Genomic DNA, 18023 nt, shown 5'->3' with positions numbered 1-18023 from the left:
ATGAATGTACACATGTGATAAAATGCCAAAGAACTATTATTCACTTTATATCAATATCAATTTCTTGATTTTGGTATTATTATTCTATAGTTATATAAGATGCAACTAATAGGAGAAACTGGGTGAATGGTACAGGGGACATCTCTGTACGGTACTATCTTTGCAACTTCCTGTGAATCTATAATTATTTCAAAGTATGAAGTGAATTACCTTTGTGAATACTTTAGGAGCTCACTATTGGGGTCCCTATAATATGTATGAATAACATTTTTTCCTTTTCTCTTTAAAAAAACGACCACAACAGCTTTATTCGTAATAGCTAAAACCTGGAAACAACTCAAATGTTCATTAACAGGTGACTGACTAAACAAATGGTTATGTAGTTGTACAATGGAATACTACTCACAAATTAAAAAAAAGAATAAACCACTATACGCACAACATGGATGAATCTCAAAAATATTAAGCTGAGAGAAAGAAGCCACACACAAAAGAGCTCATAGTGAACAGTTCCATTTATACAACATTCTGGATTAGGCAAAACTAAGATGATCAGTAGTTGCTAGGGCTTAAATGTAGGTAGAGGTTTTGAACAAAAAGGGACAGTTTGAAGTATTCTGGGGTGATGGGTCTACCTGTATCCTGTTTGTAGCAGTAGTTTTACATGGATCTGTACATGTGTTAAAGCTCACAGAACTAATAAAAAAGTAAATTTTACTGTATGTAGACATTTAAAACAACAGTAATAAAAACCATCATTTCCCATCGCAGCTTTTAAGTCCCATTTTCAATTATTCGATAGATAAGAGTAGAGTTGAACCTTGAACAACGTTAGTTTGAACGGCATGGGTCCACTTACATGCAGATATTTTTTAATACTAAATTCAATACTCAATACTTTTCAGTACTACATGGTCCATGGTTGGTTGAATCCGTGGATGTGGAAGAAATGGAGATGCAGAGGGCTGACTATAAATGACACCTGGATCAACCCCTCTGTTATTCAAGGGTGAGCTGTATTCTACTCCTACTACTGTCACTACCTAGTTGGTGCTGAGTAAGTAATTTACCCCCTAATCCTTGGTTTCTCTTTGTAAAATGAAAGGAAATAATTAAATGATCTCTAAAGCTTATTCCTATTCTAAAACCTATTCCTATTCCGTGCTTCTGTTAAATTTGTATTACCTCAGAATTAATAAGGAACATAAAATATTTCTACGCACTCAAGCGGATTCTATAATCTTGCTTCAGACAGTGCAGGCTGGCTTTCAATATTCTCTGCTATTGGATTTCTGTGATCTTTTTATGGGCTCTTAATGTCTGACCTTAGTTACTAGCTTTGAGTAGATGACTCAGACTATATGGGCTATACAAGATTTCTATTCTCTTTATCACATCAGACCTTCTCTATATTTTGCTTTTAAAAAGTCTGTGAACCAGTATTCATGCTGGAAAAACGATACCTGCTATTTTTAATTTTATAAGACATGTGGTATTGGCATTACTGGAAAAGAGAAAGTAAGCCACTTTAAATGGTTTCACTCAATAGAATAAAGTACTTTTTTTTTTTAACCTGTATGGAAAATCTGCAGTTCTCCAAATCTCTTACAATCCTTCATATCTCCTGTAGAAGACCTGCAGATTAGCAACATCTCACTACCAAGTCTTATATTGAAATGTTCTGTTCCTATATAAGAATGAGCAAAGCCAGCAAGGGAATTCATACAATTTTAATTTCAAATTCAGTGTTCATAGAAAACCCTGGTTGCAATCCCAATTGGCCTTTGGTTTAAATTTTTTTGGGGGGGGAGATGGGGTTTCATAAAAGAGATAAGACTAGAGAAAAAATGAGTATCTATTTCAACAACACTCTCAATTACATCCAACAGAATAATTTTTGAATACTTATAAAAATCATCCAATCTTCTCACTTTGAGAAATAAGAAAAATAAAAGTGGCATATATATATATGCCAACAAATATTCCATTAACTATACTTGCTTGATACTATTTTTCTCTGATAAATCCAAATAACCAGGCAACTACAGATGAACTGATAATACAAATATAGGCCAACTGATTCTGTTACTCTCCTTTATCACCTACATTTCTTTTTTAAAAAATATGAATCAATTCATTTAATTCTTTAAAGTACATACTAAGATATAAAATAAGTCCTGAGCTACATATAACTGTTAAATAGCAATACATTTGGAAAAGGAAAACTAATCAGTATTTCCTTATAACTCCACTGTCATGTTAACCTTTAAGAAGGAAGCTGCAAATCTAAGTTTATTGCATCTCCCCAGTGTTGAGACCACACATGCAAACACACATACATACACACACACACACACACAAACCAACATCTCTGTATTTCCCTCACTGCCATCCTTAGATTTACTGAAGATGACATTGAAAAGGATCTGAGAGTTCCTCAAATTTCCATACATCTATTAAGAACTTATCTCATTCTTAGAAAGTACCCTGGTAGAGAAACTAAACCCCATACAAAAAAGCAAATCTATTGATATATTAATACTGAATCAATCTCCTGGCAGAACATTTTATTTAGTGCTACCAAATTTGTAAACAAGACTGGAAAAAAAAAGTGTTTCAACAATTTCTCTATAGAAGTAGTTTTATAAAAAATTAAAAGGCTTAATGTATTGAACCCATGTCTTCTGAACTACTGGTATACTGAGGGAATGTTTTAAAATGAATGAGGCACCATCCTGGAAGCCTGGCTCTTTAACCCTAAAGCCAAACAAGGGAAACTCAAAAATCACAGGAGAAAAAAAAAAAAAAGCCCAATCACTTTAAAAAATTCTACGTCCTCAGCTCAATATCATAACTTTATTATGACCACTAAATCACAGCTGGCCAATGAAAAGCTAACTGTAGCCCTTAAAACTCACTGTAGTCTGGGTAAGCAAGATAGTCATATTATAATAGGTACAATTCAGTAAAAAAAAAACTGTTTATGTCAGGTGTTTAAAGTTTCCAGGAGACTAGCTCTTGAGTTATCTCAAAACAAAAACTAAATATCAACCTCTGTGACGTGGCCTTTTGATTTTTTCCTTTAAAGAGCTTTAAAAGCAGTGGTTGAAAAAACCCTTGCGCATGTTTTGAGGCCAGATTCAAAACTGAGAACTAAAGACCAGTCTATTCAAGTTTTCCTCAAATGCCATTTCCCTGGATACCATGGATCTGATGACATTAGAATGGGAGCTGGTTGCGAGGTGGGGCTCTGTAGGGAAGGGCATGTGGAAGAAACGTCAGCCAACAGGGCAAAAGAATCTTTAAAATTCTCTTAAGGAAGAAAGACTTTAGGAAAAACATTTTTCTTCTCTAATTTAAGTCAAATCTTACACTGTTGCTTTCAATTTTGTTGTGTACCTATTCCATCTTTTATTGTTTTATTTGATTAGAAACATATGGAAGATCCTCCTTCCATTTATTAGTTCTATAGAATATAGTTTATAGTTTATAAAAAACTTTAATATAGAATAAAAATAGAAATTTTATTAATGACCGAATTTTCATATCCACAGAGAAAGCACCATCACATCATGTAATCTAGAAAATCACCTCCTTTTAAAGGAAGGAAAATTGGGGGTCAAGACTGTAAAAGAATAACTGCTAACATCCATATTCTAGTTTTAAGATAATTTTCTTTCCAATTAAAAAAATACATATTATTTACAGAAAGCTACCAAGGTAAAGCAATTTGTTGTTCTGCACAGCAGGATCACTGGCATGGGGACAGTTAATGTTTCCACAGCTACAGAGTGGAAATAGGAAAGAAAATTGAGTTCACATCACTAAAGGCAATGAAATAATTAAATAATTTCGTGTAAAATTTAGCTTCCTACACGTATTTGTTCGTTTGTCTTATATCCTTTTGAATTAACTGTCTTAAGTTCTCCTTAGCTCATCTACAATTTACAAGTACTTTATTATGAAGTATGGTTTCTCTTTGAATTATCAATACTTTGTTGAGGATAAAACAATTCAAATAGTACACTATTGATAAACACAAAAATACTAAAAGTCAATTATACCTAATCCTAATCCAGGAATAAATGAAAACAAATATTAAATCAACTTGTAGACCCTAGTTTTTGCCCCCCTCCTTCCCTCTTTGTTTCTGCTATTTATTCTGCTGTAGTCATTACTACTTTTATACTAGGGAATGTTTCTTTTCCCTGCTTGGATTTGTTTCATAAATCACTGAATTCTCACTTTCTCCCACAATAGGACTTCATCACAAAGATGTAGTTAATCCCACTAAAGCAAGGAAACATGGCAAACTTTAGGTTGACAGTCAGTCATTTAGTTTAGGCTCAGCTATGTGACCCTAGACCAATTCAATTGCTCATCTGTACAAAGATGATGATGATATTTAATCCACAAGATTGTGGTGAAGCTTGTATGAGATTAATGTATGTGAAAGAGCTTTGGATGTTTAAAGTGTCATACAAATGTAAGGGTCTCAGTTTCTTCATCTATCATATAGGAGGATTCACTTAGGTGATCTCTAAAGACGTCTCATCTCTAAAAAGTCTTTGATATTTACGTATGAATCACATTAAAAAATCTACTTACTCTTGGGATAATTTCATAGTTGTAAGAGACTTAGGGAACAATTAACTCAACCTTCTCATCTCACAAAATGAGTCCAAAAGCAGGCTAAGAGACTGGCAGATCACATAAGTCAGTAGGAAAGTTGGGAGTAGAAGGACTCAGACCTGACTCCCACCTCAACATCCTTTCTATCATGTGATGTTGTTCACTATTTTGTGAATTTAAACTCTCTCTTCACCACAGCTTAAACAGTTATCTTTACAAACAGATTACAATGAAAAGCTTATTAAGAAAATGTGAATATTACTCTGGTGAAGATGACTTAACTATTAATAGTCCAATTAAGAATGTTTACAAATGTCACTAATAGCAAAAGGAGCTTAGATCAAACTGTCCAGCTATTCAGTTGGTTTGTGTGATATTCAATTTTAAGTCAATAGGTATGATGTAAATCCTACCTAACCTTTCACAGTACAGAGTTTTAATTCTGCTTTTGTTACTTACTAGCTATGTGATTTGGGGCAATTTATTTTTCTGAGCTTCAGTCTCTTCCTGTTTCTTTAAAACAGGGATAATACCAAGTATGTCACCTGGCTGTTGTGAATTAAATGATCTAGCTCATGTTAAGACCCTATGACAGTGTCTGGCACATACTAAGTGCTCTACAAATATTAGTTTCCTTCTCTAATCTTCTAAACTTTAGGAGAATAGAGACTGTTTCCTCTCCTTTTACTTTATCAGAAATATTTATTAAATTAAATATATGGGGTCCTGGTCCTCAACTTCAGTTATAAGCAATTGTACAACTAAACCTAAATAAAATGAGGAGCAGTGTGACAAAATGGAAGGCAAATGGGGTTTGGAGTCAACAAATCTGAGTGTGAATCCTTGTCTGACTATCTAATAGCTTTTTACCTTGAGCAAGACCTCTCAAGCTTCTTATCTGAAAATGTGACTTTTATCTAGCTTTTTATGATTCTGTTGTTCATATTAAAAGACATCACAAATACCTAGAAAGGGGTCTATCTTATTCATCTTTGTCTCTTCCATACTAAGGCAAAGTTCAAAATTATAAGTTCTGCTGTTGGAATAAGGCAGGAGATTGAAAAAAAAAGAGATTCAAGATTAGAATAAATGTGTTACATTAAGAAAAGAAAAAGTACAAACCCAGTTTAACTGGCACCAACTCTAGGCATTATGTCATTGCTTCCTTTTCTTTCCTGAGGAATGGACCTCAAATATTCTTTTCCTACAGGAAGAGCAAAGTGGGGAATGTTTATTAGTGAAGGTCATTTGACTCACACTTTAAAACTGAGCATTTTAAAATTTACCAGAACGAAGTGAGAGAGTGGCATGGACATACATATACTACCAAATGTAAAATAGATAGCTAGTGGGAAGCAGCCACATAGCACAGGGAGATCAGCTCGGTGCTTTGTGACCACCTAGAGGGGTGGGATAGGGAGGGTGGGAGGGAGACGAAAGAGGGAAGAGATATGGGGATATATGTATATGTATAGCTGATTCACTTTGTTATAAAGCAGAAACTAACACACCATTGTAAAGCAATTATACTCCAATAAAGATGTTAAAAAATAAAATAAAATAAAATTTACCATAAGACAGTACTTACCGTAAGCCAATACTCATTCTATTTAATGGACTTGTTTTTAAGAGATAAAATAACCAAGAGGTGTTTTACTTTAGAAAATACTACAGGTCTAAATAGCCAAAAAGTAACCTTACCTCAAAAATTACTTTCAATGAATAACAATGCTTTGTTAAAGATGACTTAAACTACTCAGAAAAGGATTGCACAAAGCACTGTAGTTTATTACAGTATGCAAAAATACTTCTAGAGCTATACTTAATCTTTTGAGTGAAGGGTGAGTGATGAGGTATACACAACTATGAGAATCTGATGAAAGCTATGAATTGATGCCCAGAAATATGCACATACATGCATCAAATTTTGCATATAATTTTAGCAGAGTCATGAAACACAGTCATTATCCTATAGATCTCTAAAACCTGTTAGCAGACACTAAGCAACCTCTGTTTTTGAGTTTTTCAAAATAATGGACTTATAGGATTTTAGAACCTTAAGCAATTTAGCAGTCATCTAATGCAAACTACTAATAGAAGAATGAAAAAATAGTCCCCCAGAAAGTTAAAAAGAATTAGGTAAAGCCTTACTGCACTCAGGAACAGAGAGGTGTCCAACTACCATGCTAATCCACATAAGACTGACAGTGCAGAATTTAGTATAAATCAGTGCCTTTGGGTCACAGTAATTATCACAATGGAACCAGAATTGACTTTCAAATGGTCATTTGGTCTAAACACATAATAGATCATCATTGATGGTTAAGAAAATGAAATTTGGACATGTGAAAAAGTTGATCAAGTCATTTAATCTTTCTTATCCTCAGGTTCTTCAAAACAAAATGGAAATAATAAAACCTACCCTTGTAGGATTATTTTAAGGATAAAATCTGATAACATGTATAAAGTATTTAACACAGTGCCTAGGTACATAGTAGGTGTTCATGAAGTGATATGAATTTTAAAATATTTCTTGTCAAGTCATGGAATTGGGTAAAATATTAAATAAAATCTCAAAGTAAATGAGATGCTTTCCAGCTAAACAAAATAACTAGCAAACATTTATTGAGTATCTATACTATATTATTCAAGGTGTTACCGAGGATACAAAAAGGATAAAGTTGTCCTCCTTTCAAGGGAAACTAGGCAAAGACACAGAGCTTTTTTCCTTCTCTGTTTCCTTCTTGGGTTCCTTTTTCATTTCCCCTCAGGGCTCAGCTTTCTGCCCACTTCATACTCTACCCATATTCTCTGTACTCCCACCAGGACTGAGAGGACCCTCACCTGAATACCTCTAATCCTGACCTTTCACCTGAGCATCAGACTCCTATATCTTGTTGTCTTCTGTATGTTTCCACCTGAAAGTACCATAGGTAAAATACATTAAAAACTTTTCCTAACATCTATTCCTTCTTTAAATTCCCTGCTATAGTTATTAACAGCCACTTAGACACTCAAATCAAAGTCCAACGGTAATCTCACATTTCACCAATCACTTTAAATGTCTGATTCATTTCTACTCTAAACACTTTCCATGTCTATGTCCTCAATTCATCCCTATTAATAGTATCCAAACCCAGGGCATTATCTCTCAATATGACCAAATCAGTAATCTAACTGGTCTACCCACCTCTACTCTTACCCTACCTCAAAATCATTTACCATACTCCCACCAAAATGATCATTCTAAAATGAAAATCTTGCCACACCGTATGTCAAACCCTTCAATAGCTATCTATTACCCACAGAATAAAGTCCAAGTTCACCCAAAAAATAAATGCCCAAGTATGACATATAAAGTCCTCAATGACCTGGCTCATGCCTATATCTTCAGCTTCATTTCCTATCTCACACTTCATCACACTACGGCCATACTGAACTATTTGTCAAGCTTCACGCTGTTCTCTTTGTCGATATAAACTTACACTTCTTCCATGAATAGGAAATTCTTACTTGTTCTTCAAGATTCAGGTCCAAGATCATCTTCTCTGGGAAGCCTCCAGAGTATACTTCCCTACCCCACCAAGCTCACACATTATCACAACAAGCACTCAGGAGATATTTGTTAAACTGAACTGAAACGAAGCAAACTAACAACAAACAGCAAATAATTTATACATATCAAGCCAGTGAGAAGGGCAACTAGATGGATTTCAGTGTTTCTTTGGAAAAAAGTCTTGATCTAGGGATACGAGGAGTAATAGTTCAGATTGTTGAAGAAAGGAAATTAAAGAATTTGAGTGAGTAAAACAGAGATGGAAATGGACACATTTAGAGGAGACGTGTAAGACAAGACTGGAGGGATAGTAAACAGCAGATATAAACTCACGAATGTAGCCATACATATAAAAAGATTTAGAAACACAACCAATAAATCACCAAAGATTTTTAAACAGTTTTCTCTGAAACTATATGATATAGTTGCCATTTACAGACACTACCCTCTACTTCAATTAAAGAGATATTAGTTTAGAAAGATGTTTTCATCTTTTAGTTAATCTCTTGTACTTTTATAAGTTTGAGAAGATACTCTCACTTAATTAGCATGTACTGAAGAACTTTACATAAAATCCTGAAATTATAACATATCTCTATATGGCACAATAGTTTACTGAAATTGGAATAAGGTAACACAGACTCTCTCTCTTTCAGTTAGTTCAAGGGCTAGTCAATCTCATTAAATAATCTTTAATATTAGAACATTAGGTTGCTCCAAATCAGCAGTGGAAAATGAAAATATAGTAAGCTTAATGCCAATTCACAGAGGAATTCAACTGTAAACATTTTGCTTTCTGAATGCAGAATTAAAGAATATCAATCCTGAAACTTAAATACACTAGTCATGGTACAGAAGAAGAACCGATGTATGAGGTATACCCATATGAAGAGTGAAGATTAAGGTTATCTACCATGAATACGAAGAGGAAAAAAATGCTGTTATCCCTGAACTATACTTCATGACACAAAATCTACTACTTGCAGTAAAAACAGAGAAGATTCACCCTAATATATTAACTAGAAAACCACACAATAGTCAGAAGAGGATCACGTTAGAGGAATAAATAAAACAATTGAATCAGCCACCCCAAACTGAAGCATCTCTAAGTGGATATCTGTATCATTGTATCATTGTTATTTTATATACTTGACAATATAGCTGTATAAGATAATAACAACCCTAGGCACATCTTCTATACCAAGAGGAAAGGTGATTAGAAAACAGATATATGTAAATAAGCACAGAAGCACTTTGGAGCTTAAAAATCATTTGCATGGAGTTGTATGTCTTCTTGTCCTTGACTGTAAATGCCAATTCCCTGCTTTCAGGTTTGCAGACAGTAAAAAGAGAGATACAAAGCTGAATGTTAATTTTCAACATAACACTGATGTTATGACAGAAGAGATGGGTGATTCTCACTCTCACATCATACCTGCCATTTTAAAACACCCCTACTGATATGAACTAACATTCATGAATAACAGGTTAAAAAAATCCTTTTGAGCTGTTGTATTTAAGCAAATTGACAGATATGAATGCACAAACACTAGTCTTGGATCATGAAATCCCCTCACACATGAACATCACTGTACAATAAATTTCACTAAGAGAATAGGGACTGAAAAGTAAGCATTAAGCTTACTATATTTTCATTTTCCACTGCTGATTTGGAGCAACCTAATGTTCTCTGCTAAAGAGAAAAACATCAAGCTATAAAAGAAACTGGCAGCCTACCAATATGATGGTGATGAACATGTTATGCTCAAGTGTGCTGTAAATGAACATTTAGATGCTGTCAGTCAATGTCACCTATATTTCTTTAACATTCTGTTTTGTGAAAAACCCATTGGCTTAGGGAATATGGAATCATCCATCTGCAAGAGCAAACTGTTTTTGTCTGATATGGATTTATTTTTTCAACAAGAAAAGGGAGATATATATTTCTTGGGACCATAATCTCAAGCATACATTGGGACTAATGTCTGTACTGTACAAGTGTAAGGATTATTCATAAAAGAGTAGATTTTATACACACACAGTCGATTCTTGCTATGTGTGGTAGTTAGGTTCTATAAAGTTTCTGTGAACACTGAATTGGTGAATACTGTGCTTCCATTGCTTCTAGGAAATGGGAAACACAGGGTTAGGTTCCTGCAAGCCTCTGCTTACAACATTTTATCAACCTATCAATATGTAAGTTTTTTTTAATGTGTACTTCTATTTAGAGATACCTTATTTAATATATGCTGTTGATTCATTAAAATCAACCTCACAGCCAACAGCACAGCTCATGACTGAACAAAAGCTTATCTAACACATGTATTTTCGCCATTAGGCACATCACAACCTTCTTGTGCTTAAGCACACTACACGGTACTTCAGCACAATATCTGGAGGCCATGTTAAACAGTGAAATCACACCCCAAAAAAAGCATAAAAATGTGAAAAACATGGCACTAAGGAGATGGCAAAAAAGATGCTTCTTTATAGTATGTGAGTTGAAACAAGAAGGCAAGATGTCACCTTGCTCAACCTCAGCTGAGAATGTACACATCAAGCACCTCAATTTTTTTGCCACTCTGCCTGTGTCTGCAAATGATTGTGAAAGCACAACAATTACTGATTTGGGAGTTTAAATCTTAGCAAGTAAGTGAATTTGCAAATATGGAATCCATGAATAATGAGGATCAAATGTGTATTATGTTTACATATGTGTGTGTGTGTACGTACACACACATATGAATGATGTGACATACAACATCTGGCAGGAAAGACAAGTTATGGGACTCTCTGGTTTGAGACTCCCCTAAGGTCCAGTCCTATATTTCCTTTTGGCACACCAGATACGTCTACCTGAATGTCCTACCAGCACTTCAAACTTAAAAGACCAAGCTCATCTTCTGCACCTACCCTAAACCTGTCTTCTGCTATATTACTTCTCCAATAATAGTACCATCTCATCTACTCATTGTGACTCTGACTCCCTTCTCCACCCTAGCCAGGGAGCAAATCATGTTGATTCTTCCTCTGAAATATCTCTTAAAGTTATCTCCCCCTGCCCAACCCCACTACAGTTATCACTAAATGCCTTTCTATCATTTGGACCATTGGCACAGTTTACTGTCTTCCCTCTCTATCTTCTACCCCAGAATCAGTGTTATTTTTCCAAACCTAATTACATTCTTCACTTCCTTGTACCTATAAGATGAGCTTGAGACTTCTTGGTATGACTTGACACCAAACCATCTTTTTAGACTCACCGACTGACACTCTTCTCTGATAAACTGTATATTCTAGCCATAATAATTTATTTCCCATTATTTGAATATATCATACTTTTTTAAGGCCCTTTATGCATGTTATAAATTTCACTACCAATCCTCTTTCTTCCATTTTCTACTTGCCCTTAAGGTTTCTGCTGATGGCACCTCCTCTGTGAAGTCTTTCCTGATAAGCCTCTACCTCCACCTCAGGCCAAGTTAGTCAGTCTTGCCTGTTCTTCCACAGTATTTTCACATACTTCTATTACAGAATTCCTTAAGTTAAGTTCTAATTATTAACAGAGAAAGTATGAGAATGCACAAGGTTGGCCAATTACTATTATAGTTAGGTAGTGATGGGGATTCATTATACCACTGTGTAGCATAGCGTGTATGTTAAATGTCCATTAAAGGAAAGCTAAAAAATTTAGGGTGGGGGTGGGGGGAGGAAGGGGGAAGGAAGGAGGGAAGAAGGGAAGGTGGGAGGGAGGGAGGGAGGGAGAGAATTTGTCTACAAGTAATCGAAAACCTGACTTATGTGTGACTTAAACAAATAGGGTACTAATTTTTCCCCCCACATAAGAAGTCCAGAGATAGGTAGTCAAGGGTTGGTATCGAGGCTCAAGAAGGTCATCAAAGAGCAAGGTTCTTTCTATCTTTTTGCTCCATTAATTGTGTTGATTTGCTGCTACAAAGCTGTTTGCTATAGATGCAGGCATTACCTCTGCATTCAAGGCAAGAAAAAGGACAGTGTCAGTCACACCTTTACCTCTTCAATAGAAAAAACAACAGCTTTTTTCAGTGCCCTCAGCAAACTCAGCTTATATCACATTGTCTATGGCTGTCCAACAGTGCCTTAATGGCCTGATCCCCTTGAGGGCAGAGACAATTTTACTTTAGCAACCAATCCAGTACCTAGCACATAGAGGTTCTTTGTAATTAATGAATGTCTAATAAAGGAAACAGTGGCAAGTATCATAACACAAACTCTGCTTTCCTAATTTTCTTTTTTGTTAAATAATATAATAAAAGGTGCTCTAAAAATTACCAGTGCTATACAAATAAGAGATTATTAGTATTATAGTAGTTTGACATCTATAATCATGAAATATTTTAAAATTATTGCTCTCTCCGTAGAGTACCAGAGGATTAATAAGAAGTCAAGAGACCTGAATTTTTGTCCAAGCAAAACACTCAATCTTGATGAACCTCAGTTTACCTAAAAAATAATGTTTATTTCCTAGGGTTGTTCTCAGGATAAAGTAAATATAAATAATACGAATGCACACTAAAATATATAAAACACTATAAACACATGCATTATAAAAATAATGATTCTGTTAAGTCTTGAGAGGAAACTTACAGTTCTTATGTAGTATGCATAGAGTTATATACCATCTGGCACACCAATAATATCAACTGAAACTTAAAACACTATCAATATCTGGTATGGATGCTGGGCATTAGTCCATCGGTAGATGAGATTCTGGACTTGCCCTGGTTCTTTCATGACTATAGGGAAGTAAACTAACAACTGCACCTTACATTTACACCTATTAAAGAAAGAATGCTTTATAAAATAAAATTGGTGTCTCAATACAATTATATAATACACACAATTTGCAAAGCAGGATATGAAAAACAAAATAAACTGGTTAACACAGAACAGATGACATCAAATCCCAATTCATCAATTAATAATTACTACAAGTAAATATGAACAGTACTAAAGTATGCCAAGGTCCTAAAGCACTTCTAAGTTAAGTCAAGTGAGACTTAAAACAGTAGAAACATTGAATACTAATTTTCCTCTGGCTTTAATAACCCTGACTGACCTGATAAAGAATACCCCTCAAGGTGACCTTATAGTTCATACATACAGGCAATACTGGTGGTCAGAACTATTTCTGATAAATGATAACCTCAGTGGTCTGTTTTCCAGGCTTTTATTAAGCTGTATATTTCCTCATATGTAAGAATGCTATATTAAAATAAGCACTGCGTATATATAACAAAAAACAGAGGCCAATACTAAAGAAGAGAAAAAAGACAGTTCTAAATCAATAAAGTCTCCACAGAATATTATAGTAAGAACTGATGGATCTTCACTTTTATTGGATTTGGAGACAACAGTTGCTGTGAAGAAAAACAGTCTTCTCTCAAGTCTGTTTAATTAACTCTCTCTCACTTCTCAAACATTCAAATACCTTAACCTTATTATTAAAGGCTTACCATTTCCTGATTCATTTAAGCAGAAACTATTCTCTGTGTAGATTACCATGGAATTATTTAATACTGGAAACTGACTCATCTTACTACAAAAAAACTGCATCAAGACAAAGGCCAGTAAATTCCAGCAGAGCACTGCATAAAGCATCATTAGGTCATAAACAGAACTGAAAAATTCTAAGAGTGGATTAGACTTCTTACTGTACAGTTATGCCCACAGGAGGAACATCTATTTCAGTAAGAGACCAAAATGTTAGAATGGTAAGAATGAGTTTATGTTTTACAGCTGTAACTACCCAGTTTCAACTACTTTGATTCTTGATTTTAAACAGGGAGAAACACAAGGTTTCTCTTTCTGTTTTATGTGCATACATAGCTTTATCAGCTAAAACTTCAACAGGGAATACTTCTCCGATAAGAATTTAGAAGTACCTGATATAAGCAATAAATTATTTGTCAATGCTTGTAAAAATAAAAGTTATAAGTGATATGTTTACAATGAGGAACTATTTAAAATACTTAACTTTGCAAATGAAGGAGGAAGTATATTAACTTAAAGATTCATTGTTCTTTAAAATACTCATTTTCTCTCATTAAAAAAAGGATATCATATATTAATAAAAGGTTCAATACAGCAAGAAGATAAAACAATTATGAATGTTAACCCACCTATTGACAGACCATCAAAATATATGAAGCAAAAATTGACAAAATTGAAAGGTGAAATAGACAATTCTACAATAATAGTTGGAAACTTCAATATCCCACTCACAATAATGGACAGAATGACCAGACGGAAGTAAGGAAACAGAGGATTTAGCATAATAAACCAACTAGATCTAACAGACAAATACAGAATGCTCTACCCAACAACAGAATACACATACACATTCTTCTCAAGTGTACATGGGACATTTTCCAGGACAGACCATATTTTAGGCCACAAATTAAGTCTCAACAGACTTAGGAAGATAAATATCATACAAAATATCTTTTCTGACCACAACAAGATGAAGTTAGAAACCAACAACAAAAGTGAAACTGGAAAATCCACAAATTTGTGGAAATTAAACAACACACTTTTCAACAACCAACGGATCAAAGAAGAAATCACATGGGAAATTAGAAAATCCTTAGGGATAAATGAAAATGAAAGCAAAACATACCCAAACTTATGGAATGCAGGGAAATTTTATAGCTATAAATGCTTACATTAAAAAACAGAAAAGATCTCAAATTAACAACTTAAGGAACTAGGAAAAGAAAAACAAACTTAACCCAAATCTAGCAGAAAGAAGGAAATAATAAAGATTAGAGCAGAGATAAATGAAGTAGAGAAAAAGAACAGAGAAAAATCAATGAACCCAAAAGTTGCTTCTTTAAAAAGATCAATAAAACTGACAAACATTTAGCTAGATGAACGAAGAAAAAAAGAGAGAAGACTCAAATTACTACAATCAGAATTGGAAGTGGGGACATTAGTACCAATTCCACAGAAATAAAAGGGATTATAAAAGAGTACTACGAACATTTGTATGCAAACAAATTGGATAACCTACCTGAAATGGACAAATTCCTAGAAATACAAAACCTACCAAGACTGAATCACAAAGAAATAGAAAATATGAGTAGACCTATAACTAGTATGGAGATTGAATCAGTAATTTAAAATTTCTCCCAAAAGAAAAGCTCATTGCCTGATGGCTTCACTGCTGAAATCTACCAACATTTAACGAAGAACTAATACTAGCCCTTCTCAAACTCTTCCCAAAAATTGAAGAGGAGGGAATACTTCCAAACTCATTCTATGAGGCCAGCGGTACCCTGATACCAAAGCCAGACAAAGACACTACAAAAAAGAAAACCACACACCAATATCTCTTAAGAACACTGAAGCAAAAATCGTCCACAAAATAGCAAACCAAGTTCATATTAATCGGATGATACATCATGACCAAGTGGAATTTATTCCTAAAATGCAAGGATGGTTCAACATATGACAATTGATCGATGTAATACACCACATTAATAGAATGAAGGGAAAAAACCATATGATCATCTCAACTGATGCAGAAAAAGCATTTGACAGAATTCAACACCCTTTCATGATAAAAACACTTAACAAACTAAAAATGGAAGGAAATTAACCTCAACATAACAAAAGCCATATATAAAATAACTCACAGGGAACATCATACTCAATGGTGAAAGACTGAAAGTTTTTAGGTTAAGATCACGAATAAGTGAAGGATACCAGCTTTTGCCACTTCTATTCAACACAGTACTGGAAGTTCTAGCCAGAGTAATTTAGGCAAGAAAAAGAAATAAACGGCAACACAAAAATCAGTTGCATTTCTATAAACTGACAATGAACAATCTGAAAAGAAAAACACAAAAACAATTCCATTTATGATAACATCAAAAGGAATAAAATACTTAGGAATTAACCAAAGAGATGAAACACTTGTACACTGAAAACTACAAAAAACATTATTGAACAAAATTAAGGAATAACTAAATAAGTGGAAACACATTCCATCTTAATGGATTGGAAAAGTTAGTTGTGTTAGAATGGACATCCAAAAAGCAATCTGGGACTTCCCTGGTGGTGCAGTGGTTAAGAATCTGCCGGCCAATGCAGGGGACACAGGTTCGAGCCCTGGTCCAGGAAGATTCCACGTCTTGGAGCAACTAAGTCCGTGAGCCAAAACTACTGAGCCTGCACGCTAGAGCCCGCGAGCCACAACTACTGAGCCCACGTGCCACAACTACCAAAGCCCATGCGCCTAGAGCCCGTGCTCCGTAACAAGAAAAGCCACTGCAAAAAGAGACCCACGCACTGCAACAAAGAGTAGTCCCCACTCGCCACAGCTAGAGAAAAGCCCGCGCACAGCAACGAAGACCCAATGCAGCCAAAAATAAATAAATAAATAAATTTATTACAAACAAACAAAAAAACCCCAAAAGCAATCTATAGATTCAATGCAATCCCTATCAATATCTCAATGACATCTTTTGCAGAAATAGAAGAAGTCATCCTAAAATTCATATGAGATCTCAAGGGACTCTGAAGAGCCAAAACGATCTTGAAAAAGAAGAACAAAGCTAGAGGACTTATACTTCCTGGTTTTAAAATTTATTACAATGCTAGTATGGTACTAGCATTAAAACAAGACAAAAAGATCTATGGAACACAATAAAGAGCCCAGATATAAACCTTTGTATATATGGTCAAATGATTTTTGACAAGGGTGCCAAGACGATTCAATGGGGAAAGGACAATCTTTTCAACAAATGGTTCTGGGAAAACTGGATATCCACATGCCAAAGAATGATGTTGGACCCTTACCTAACACCATATACAAAAATGAACTCAAAATGGACCAAAGACCTAAATGTAAAACCTAAAACTGTAAAACTCATAGAAGAAAAGATAAGGCAAAAGCTTCATAACATTGGATTTTGCAGTGATTTCTTGATATAACACCAAAAGCACAGGCAACCAAAGAAAAAATAAACAAATTGGACTTCATGAAAATTTTAAAATTTTGTGCATCAAAAGACACTATCCACAGAGTAAAAAGACAACTCTCAGAGTGGGAGAAAGTATCTTCCTATTTGCATATCATATATCTGATAAAGGATTAATATCCAGAATATATAGAGAACTCCTAAAACTCAACAACAAAAAACCAAACAACCCAGTTCAAACATGGGCAAAGGACTCGAAATGACATTTCTCCAAAGATGCCATATAAATGGCCAGTAAACACACGAAAAGAAATTTAAAGAAGTTTAACATCACTGTTTATTCAGGAAATAAAAATCAATCAAAACTACAATGAGATACCACCTCACATCCATTAGGATGGCTACTATTAAAAAAAATAGAAAGTAACAAGGGCTGGTGAGGATGTGGAGAAAATGGAACCCTTGTGCACTATTGGTGGGAACTTAAAATGATACAAGCTGCTGTGGAAAACAGTACAGTGGTTCCAGAAAAATTAAAATAGAAATATTATCCAGCAATTCCATTTCTGGGTACATACCCAAAAAAATTGAAAGCAAGGTCTTGAAGAGATATTTGTATACCCACATTCATAGCAACACTACTCACAAAAGAAAAAAATGAGAAAGCAACCTAAGTGTCCATTGACAGGTAAATGCATAAACAAAATGAGGTATATACATACAATGGAATATCATTCAGTCTTAAAAAGGAAGGGTATTCTGCAACATGCTACAACATGGATGAACCTTGAAGACATTATGCTAAGTGAAATAAGCCAGTCACAAAAAGACAAATACTGTATGATTGCAGTTATATAAGGTACTTCAAGTTG

At 34.5% G+C, this 18023-nt stretch overlaps 1 protein-coding gene across 8 annotated transcripts in view; it reads right to left on the bottom strand.

Annotated features, from left to right (window-relative positions):
• Positions 1 to 18023, bottom strand: part of PEAK1 (pseudopodium enriched atypical kinase 1) — a gene marked incomplete at its 3' end in the record, with an annotated part of 295822 nt that overhangs the window by 155620 nt on the left and 122179 nt on the right. For 7 of the 8 annotated variants that reach the window (XM_081230131.1, XM_081230134.1, XM_081230132.1 and 4 more), the window contains one exon: positions 5755 to 5836. The exons of the other annotated variant lie outside the window; for it this stretch is intronic. The remainder of the gene's footprint in view (positions 1 to 5754; positions 5837 to 18023) is intronic. 8 annotated transcript variants of the gene reach the window in all.

Source organism: Mesoplodon bidens (assembly GCF_964165515.1).
Source record: "Mesoplodon bidens genome assembly, chromosome: 3".
NCBI lineage: Eukaryota > Metazoa > Chordata > Mammalia > Artiodactyla > Ziphiidae > Mesoplodon > Mesoplodon bidens.
The sequence above is the reverse complement of the archived record's forward strand: the minus strand, read 5'-3'. Positions and strand labels throughout refer to the sequence as shown.